This window comes from Herpailurus yagouaroundi, unplaced genomic scaffold, assembly GCF_014898765.1.
Source record: "Herpailurus yagouaroundi ecotype Mexico unplaced genomic scaffold, PumYag 182, whole genome shotgun sequence".
Lineage (NCBI taxonomy): Eukaryota > Metazoa > Chordata > Mammalia > Carnivora > Felidae > Herpailurus > Herpailurus yagouaroundi.
This window is the reverse complement of record NW_024412413.1, coordinates 28,309,884-28,318,317: the sequence shown is the minus strand read 5'-3', so window position 1 is coordinate 28,318,317 and position 8,434 is coordinate 28,309,884.

Below are 8,434 nucleotides of genomic sequence, written 5' to 3'. Positions count from 1 at the left end.
ATATATATATATATATATATATATATATATATATATATATATATATAATTTGTACATAATACATGAATATTAGCTGGCTTAAATTGTCATCAGGCAATTTGATAATATCAAATTTATATCCAAAACCTAGAAAAATTTAAATCAAAGCACGAAACACACACACACACACACACACACACACACAACCAGCACTTAGGAATTCTATCAAAACAAATCTAGAAAATGAAACTGCTTTTCAAAATAAGTTTGCAAGTAAAAGCACAGATTGTCAGGTCTTTGGAAAGAGTGCTTAGGAGTTCAGAAAGTACTTTCTATAGAGGTAACTATTGGACAACAAACTAGAATTTCAAAGGGCTGGGGATTTATATTCCCATCCCTCAGCTTAACTGTTACTAGAACAGTTTGCTCTGGACTAACCAAAAAGAGAAAAAGAAAAAAAGAAACATTGACATAGGGCAGGGGAACTCCTTTGTCTGTTTCATAGACTAGTAAAAATTAAGGATGCACACAATGTTGAAAATCTTTCATTTTGCCAGATTTTTTTTAATCCCATTGCCATCTGCTGTCATGATCATTTTGGGAAACGGATGGTATTTTAACATCCCCAGAGTGGGAAAGGTATCCATATTTGAATAAAGCAGGGTCTTTTTAATTGAATAAATTTAAAGTCACTCAATGCCACTTTTTGCATGTCATGGCCCTACATTTGGGAACTCATCTAAACTGTTAATCTATGAAGAGGATGACACTAAATTAAGCTATTATGCTATTCATTTTATATGCCAGTCCCATGGCCTGAGATACCTTCTCCAATTCCCCTTCCCCCCAAAAAGCTGATTTTTTTGCTCATCCTCCAAGAAGCCCTCCGTGATCCTCTGCACTTGCGTAAACATCTGCTTTCCATTCCCCTGGCTCTGACACTTATCAAACATACTAGATTTACTATGTGCACTGGTCTCTTTTTCTTTCTAGACTGTAAATTCTTTGAGGGCAAGCATCTTATGTAACTCACTATTGTACCCTCAATGCCTAACACCCAATGCATAGTATATGTTCTTGAATGATGTTAAATAGACATATCAAAATTTAAATGAGGCAAATCAGAACCATTACTTGCGACTTTCCAGGTGCAAAATAATATACAGAGAATTTTTGCAGCTAAAAATTGGACAGTGAATATTTGAGGAGACAAGATAAATAAAGTCCGTGGCACTTTTTTCCTGGTTGCCGTGTTAGATCGTTGCATAAATTGCTTTTATAAATAAACATTGTTTTAGGGTAGACAAATGGAGACCAAAGTAACTTAGATGTGTTGCTCAGGAATATTGTGGTATTGTCCACATTGCCCCCATTTAAGGTTTTTTGCTTTGTTTCCCCTTATGCTGTGTAGACATGTTTTAGTATGTTTACATCAGGTTAGCCATTGTGTCATTTGCTTATGTGCCACTCTCTCATACTGCCATTGTATCCCGAAGTTTCTCACGTGTCCTTCCAATGCTCCAGTCTCTCAATTTATTTATGAAATCCAGGATTCCTGGATTATTGCTGGGAAAGTCCCAGAATTTTTTCAGTGGCTGTATTGCAGTTCGAAAGTTTGTCTGGAAGGCCTTTGCCCACATCCCCCTTGTATATAGTAATGTCACCTAGCAAAGGTCTTGTTATCCATCTGGACCTTCCCTCCCCTGAGGGCACCTTTAGACCCAGACTTCCAGGCTGAGTTGGAGATGGCTTCCTTGTTGCCTGTCAGCTGGCTGCGTTCACTAAAGTTGTGCTTATCGTGAACTTACTTCCAGATAGAGTGCTACGTGTCAGTGCTGCTTGCTTTAGAAAACTCAGCTTAACCGAAAAGTTCAGGGTACAGTAGAAGAGTTCTCTGCAGTGTTAACAGCAAATAGAGACAAGGCACTTATTTTCGCATGCGTTTGGGTTCGGAAAGAGAAAAGGAAGCCCCCAAAGTGAATAACCTCTGCTAAACCAGTTAAGTGGGCCCATAATTAGTTCTCTTTGGAAGGAAGAAAAGGAGGGGGTCTGAACTTGGAGTCTTTTCAAGACTGAAACCAACACAAGGAAGATAAATAGTAGCGAACAAACTGGTGGCTGGGGGTGCATAGGATGTTCAGAGGTGGGATATTTTTGACAGGGAAGTGATAGGACCAGATTTATTTTTTGGAAAGCCCCGAGGATGATGGATTGGAAAATGGTAATGTTGAAGTGACCTCTCTATTTTTGTCTCCAATTGTTACTTAAATCTTTAAATAATTTAGCTTGCACGTGGGCTTATCTCTTCAACAGAGACCTATGTCTTTTATTTATTCTTGTTTTGGTGACCCACAGGAAGGAGACCACTTTTAGCAGCCTCCCCACCTGGCGACCTGCCTTGCTTTGCTGAGGTTTGAGTCCCAGGGCACACACTAAGGCATTTGTACTAAGGTTTGGATCTACTGGGGTTCCGAAAACAGAAGAGAACTAGAAATCCAAGAGTGACACATAACAGATTTGGGACTAACCTGTTTCTTCTTGTTAAAGCAATTCAGATCGTAGAGAATCGGAAAAAAAAAAAAAAAAAAGGGATTAAAGTGTTGCTTACCAGCAGCAATAGCGATGGTCATATATCACTGTGCAACTCACACTGTGAGCTTCCCAAATAATTCCCAAGAATAATTCCCAAATAATTCTCCAAGAAACACCACTAGGTCTGTATAATTAACAGTGAAACATATGAGGTTTCAGTCCTAAAGAAAATAAATAATTTACCCAGGGTCTTGCAACCAGATTCGAACTCTCAAGTCATAAACTCCAAAACTTGGAAACATGCTCCTGATACTACCTTTTTTTTTTAAGTTTATTTATTTTGGGGGGTGAGGGGGAAAGAGGGTGTAGAGAGAGAATCCCGAGTAGGCTCTGAGCTGTTAGTGTGGAGCCCAACGTGGGGCTTGATCCCACGAACCTGAGACTATGACCTGAGCCGAGATCAAGAGTTGGACGCTCAGCCTACTGAGCCACCCAAGCGCCCCGATACTACCTTTTCTAAAAGGGACTGTGAGAAATCAAACCCTATAAAGTTAGAAGACCATTTAGAGATGAGTAGAGACAGTAGAAAGGAAAAGAAAAAAAAGAAAAAAGAAAAAACTTGAGACAGCTAAGGAGACCTCTCATGGCTGACATAACCCAGGAAAACACAGCTACATTCATTAAAGGGCTCACTGAAAAATGAATCAAAGGACATATTAAAACATTAATCTGCCAAATAAAATAATTTCGCTGGAATGAAAAGTATCCCTAGGGGCCGATAAGAGAAAGCAGCAAAAATGCCTTCTATGTTAAACTGTTGAAGCTCCTCACTTCTGCTTTGGCCTAAACTGGCAGGAGGAATCAGGGAGGGGTCAACCCCACAGTCCCCCTTCCCCAGCAACTGAGGGGAGCCCGGGCATCAGGTGGAAGAGGAAGAAGGGCGGCTAGAAGGATAAGGTTGTGTGTTTATCTCAGCAGTGCTTTGGAACTTGATCACTTGCCCTGGAGGAACTCTCCTTGAACCTTCTCTAGCTGAGTACCAGGGCCACTCCTCAAAGCCAGGCCTCCGTCCCTGACCTTGTCTCTTTCCTTTTAGCAGAACCCTAGGATTCCGTTTACTTTGCTCTTTTAAAGTTACCACCATATACTGTCTCCACCAGTGTTCAGGCTTATGGGATGTTTCTCTGCATCTCCCCAGCTGCCAAAGACCTAGTTCAGTTTTAAAGCTTAACAGTAGTCCGGGGAAAGCGACAGATGATAAGAATCAAGTATGGAAATTTGTGAACTTTAAAGAGTCATTACAAAGTTCTTAACAAGTTGTGATCCCGGCCTCTAGTATGTTTTAACTTTCTGAATAGGGAACAATGGATCTCTCCTTCCCTTCAGACTAATTAGACAGCAGATTGGGACTTCTCAGTGATTTTCACCCCAGCATCACCCCCAGAAATGGACAGAAATGCAAACTTTTGGCTCTAGATGCACTAAATCAGAAACTCTAGGAGTGCCCGGGCAGCTCAGTCGGTTGAACATCTGACTCTTGATTTTGGCTCAGGTCATGGGATCAAACCCGCTGAAAGCTCAGCTGCTGCTTGGGATTCTCCCTCTCTCTCTGTCCCTCCGTCGCTCACTCTCTCTCAAACATAAATAAACTTAAAAAAAAAAAGAAAGAAAGAAACTCCAGGGGTTAGGCCAGGCCACCTAGACACATCTGAAACACTAATGTTTCAGAAAAACTGCTTTTAAAACATAGTGGCAAAATTCTGTAACTTAAAACCAATGAAATTTTTATCTAGGAATGTATTATCTCAAGTTAGAAATCTTGTCTTTTAAAAGAAAAAAGCGGGGCTCCTGGGTGGTGCAGTCGGTTAAGCGTCCGACTTCAGCCAGGTCACGATCTCGCGGTCCGTGAGTTCGAGCCCCGCGTCAGGCTCTGGGCTGATGGCTCAGAGCCTGGAGCCTGTTTCTGATTCTGTGTCTCCCTCTCTCTCTGCCCCTCCCCCCGTTCATGCTCTGTCTCTCTCTGTCCCAAAAATAAATAAACGTTAAAAAAAAAATTTAAAAGAAAAAAGCTATCATACTAATTTAATATATAAAAGTGGCCTTGAAGTATGAAGTAAGTTTTAAGTGTGTTGTTATTTGCTTCCCTGAAGTTCTATAGTCAGGGGAAAGTGCTTTTTTTCCCAGCTTCTGAGACATTAGGCAAGCTAGAGCAGATAATGATGTCCATGTTACTCTCAAGAGAGAAGATAATACTCAGGAAGCTTGGTAGAATAATCATCTAGCCAAATGTTGGCATAGTCCATGGTTTTATTTTCATTTCTAAGACAAGCAGCCAATTGACCTTTTCAAGGGACTTGAATTCAAAATCTCAAAGTAGATTAGCATTTACAGCCACTGAGTGATGTCATATCATTTATTTAACACGATAGTGAACTAAAATAAAGGAACCTTCAAATGGCGAAAGGAAGTGCAATAAACAAATAAATATGGAGGTCCTAAATATAGATGCTCAACACGATTGTGAAAACTATCATGGATTTGGATATACTTCAGCTTGAATTAAAGGATCAAAATCCCATTGGAAAATAGAACTTAGAATGTACTCATTTATGGTGTATAGCAAGTTAGACTGATCCAAATTCCTAAAAAGACTATTCTAGCCAAGAAGAAGTCTGCTGCGGCGGATGGGGGGGGGGGGTGTGGGGGGGGGAAAGGTTAAGATTTACATGTCAAGTTGCATTGATTTTCCAAAGCAGATAGCATAGGTAAGAGGCTTCTCATTATCTTGTGTTTGTATCTTGTTTTGTAAATATTTGTTTTCCCTAAATGAAGCGGAAGCAATCTTCAGCTTAGATAATATTTATCATTTGATTTAGTTGAATTAATTGAACGTGAAAGCAAAGGATCCTTTATTGGCATTAACGCATGGGTTGAAAACATTCCCTATCTGCAGAGTTTGTAGTAGAGGCCTCTCCTTTAAATCTTTTCACCGAGCACAATGTAGGAAAACATTTCCGTCTTCTGGAAACCAATTTGAGTTTTGACTGTGATGCTGACCTTCAAACTCAAGGCATGATCACCGTGTCGTTTTTCATGTCTGACCTCGCTGGTTACCACATGAGTCGATTTCAAGCTGTAAAACACTAGTGAGAGACCCAGCATCAATGCACTCCAGGAATGGTTCTTTTCATGGCTTTCTGCCTTGTAGAAGCAAGCTGCCTGTACAATATTTAGGGGGTAGGGACTATGAGTCAAGAGCACTTGTATCTTTATGCAAAAAAAAAACATAAGTCAACTGGATTGAGAGAAAAAACTCCTTCCTGAAGACATTCGCTTCAGAGAAGTCCTGGGAGAGGCAGAAATTTCAGGTTAGAAAGAGGGTAAAAAGAGCACTGTAGGTACATAGTCCAACTGAGGACAAAAATCTGCCAGATAATTTAGCCCAGAGGATTTAGCTAAACAGTTAAACTCTTAACAGAAGCTTTATTTAGGATCATTCTAACAAACATGATCAGCAGACAAGTCTTTTTTTAAAGAAAGTTCTCTTTCATCTCACTAAAAAGAAGGAACACATTAAAACCAAAACAGGAACTACTTTGGCAATATACGTGCAAAAAAAAAAAAAAAAAATAAGCACCCAATGAGGCTCTTTTTAAATTAGCCAGAGTGCACACAGAGACGTCTTTGAAAAGGAAACTTCTGGGGTGGTGGTGGGGGGCGGGGGCAGGACACATTTTTCTTGATTTCATAAACACTCATTGTTTAACCATCTGAAGAAAGTGCAAACTTATGATTAAGTTCCCCCCAACTCCTAAACAGATCAGCTCTTTTAAGTCACCTCCTGCCCCCTGTCCCCCACTCTACTTAGGCAGGAGAAGTGACCTAAAAATCAGCCTGTCAGAGAAGCAGGGGGTCCTCATTTTCAGACTGTGTGCATGTTAGGCTGCAGCCCACACTTACAGCACAGGAAGCCAAGTTTTGCCCAGGTGCCCCTGCACTGTATTAATATGCTGTTTGAATTTCATGAGCAGTGGATAACCTACTCCAGTTTATTTTGCTGCCTTAAAAAAAAAAAAATGACTTTAAGAACATGGCTCCTCCCCGGACCCTCTTCTCCAGCCCAAACTAGTCACATAATTTCCATCAGGACACTTAGAACCTCCTAAGTCCCAATGTAGTTTCCACCCTTACCAATTGCTAAGATACGGCTGAAGAGGTGTTGTTTATGTAGTTTTCTAAATTTACTCCAATGAGGAACATTACATTATGAGTCTTCAATGGGATCAAGATATAATTATGCAAAGTTGAGACAACTTGACATGAAGCAAATATTTAACAGATTTTTAAAAATAATAAATAAAAGGCTTAATAAGCCGTGTACAGAAAGTAGGAAGAATTTTTACCAGGAATCTGGGTTTGGAGAACATTCCTGTAAATAAGCAATACATTTACTTTTGAGCTCCTTGGCATCCAGGAAAAAGAGAAGCAAAGTGCATTGCTTTTGGTAACTTTATTTTTGAGAGAAAGAGATGGAGCGCAAGCAGGAGAGGGAAAGAGAGAGGGGGAGACACAGAATCTGAAGTGGGCTCCAGGCTCTGAGATGTCAGCACAGAGCCCAACACAGGGCTTGAACTTGTGAACCATGAGATCAAGACTTCAGCTGAAGTTGGAAACTTAACCGACTGAACCACCCGGGGCACCAACATTTGCTAACTTTAAAAAAAAAAAAAAAAAAAAAGGATACCATCAAAGGAAAAAAAAAATGTATTGGTGTTAAACGCTGATAAACTTATCAACTTATAATATAGAATAGGTTTACATAATTTTATAAAATGTTCAAGGAAACATGTTTTGGACAGTGCACTCTTTTTTTTTTTTAATGTTTATTTTTGAGAGAGGGCGTGAGTGGGGTTGGGGCAGAGAGAGAGGGGGACAGAGGATCCAAAGCGGGCTCTGCGCTGACAGCAGAGAGCCCAATGCAGGGCTTGAACTCATGAACGGAGAGATCTCACCTGAACTGAAGTCAGACACTCAACCAACTGAACCACCAAGGCACCTCTGGGGTAGTGCATTCTTCATCTGACTATCCCACTGGGAGCTAAGAACAAGTTCACTGCTAAATGTCTGCTGCATGTGTTCTATCGTGTTCATAAACTCATTCCATAAATTTGATTGACTAATGAGGTAACGGCTAAGCATCGGAGGTACATCCACAAACAAAAAAGACCTGTCTCACACTTTACTGAATCTGGTAGAAAGACTGAAATTAAGAAGTAGTGAAAATCAGTTCCTATTTGCCACTCTGAAGATCGCTGTGAAAGAAAAATACAGGACCTAGGAAAGTGAACCTAATTGATGGGACAATCAAAGAAGCCTTTCCTTCAGCAAGGGCTTTAGTCAGAAGTCTAAGGAGGAGTAGGAATTGGGCTGGGTGGGATCTGAGGGTGTTAGACTTGCTCTGTAGACTAAGGAAGTGAATTTACAAAGGAGACCGAGAGGTGTGCTCAAAGCAGAACCCTGTGGTCTTAGTTGGAAGAATGTAAGTAGAGAGACCAAAGATAAGGCGGGACGGGTATGTAAGGTCAAAGCCTGAGGCGTCTTTTAACTTACCTTTAAAAACATTAATCTTATCCAAAGAATAAGGGAGGTGTCGTGCAGGAGTTTGAAGCAAAGCAGTGACAGACAGATTTGCATATTAAGAGTTACATTCATTAAGCACAGGGCAATGGGTATGCTAGTATTATGATGAAAATTAGAAAGTGAAGATCTATTTTTCTGAGGTTCTGTCTGTTATTTCCTTTGTGGGAGAGCTATAAAAGTATCTGTAACCAAGGCCACATCTCTTAAGATGCTTCTTTAGATCTGGTCAAATGTTCAATACTCTACTTGAAGCCACAGAAATCTAGATCAGTGATAATAGGCA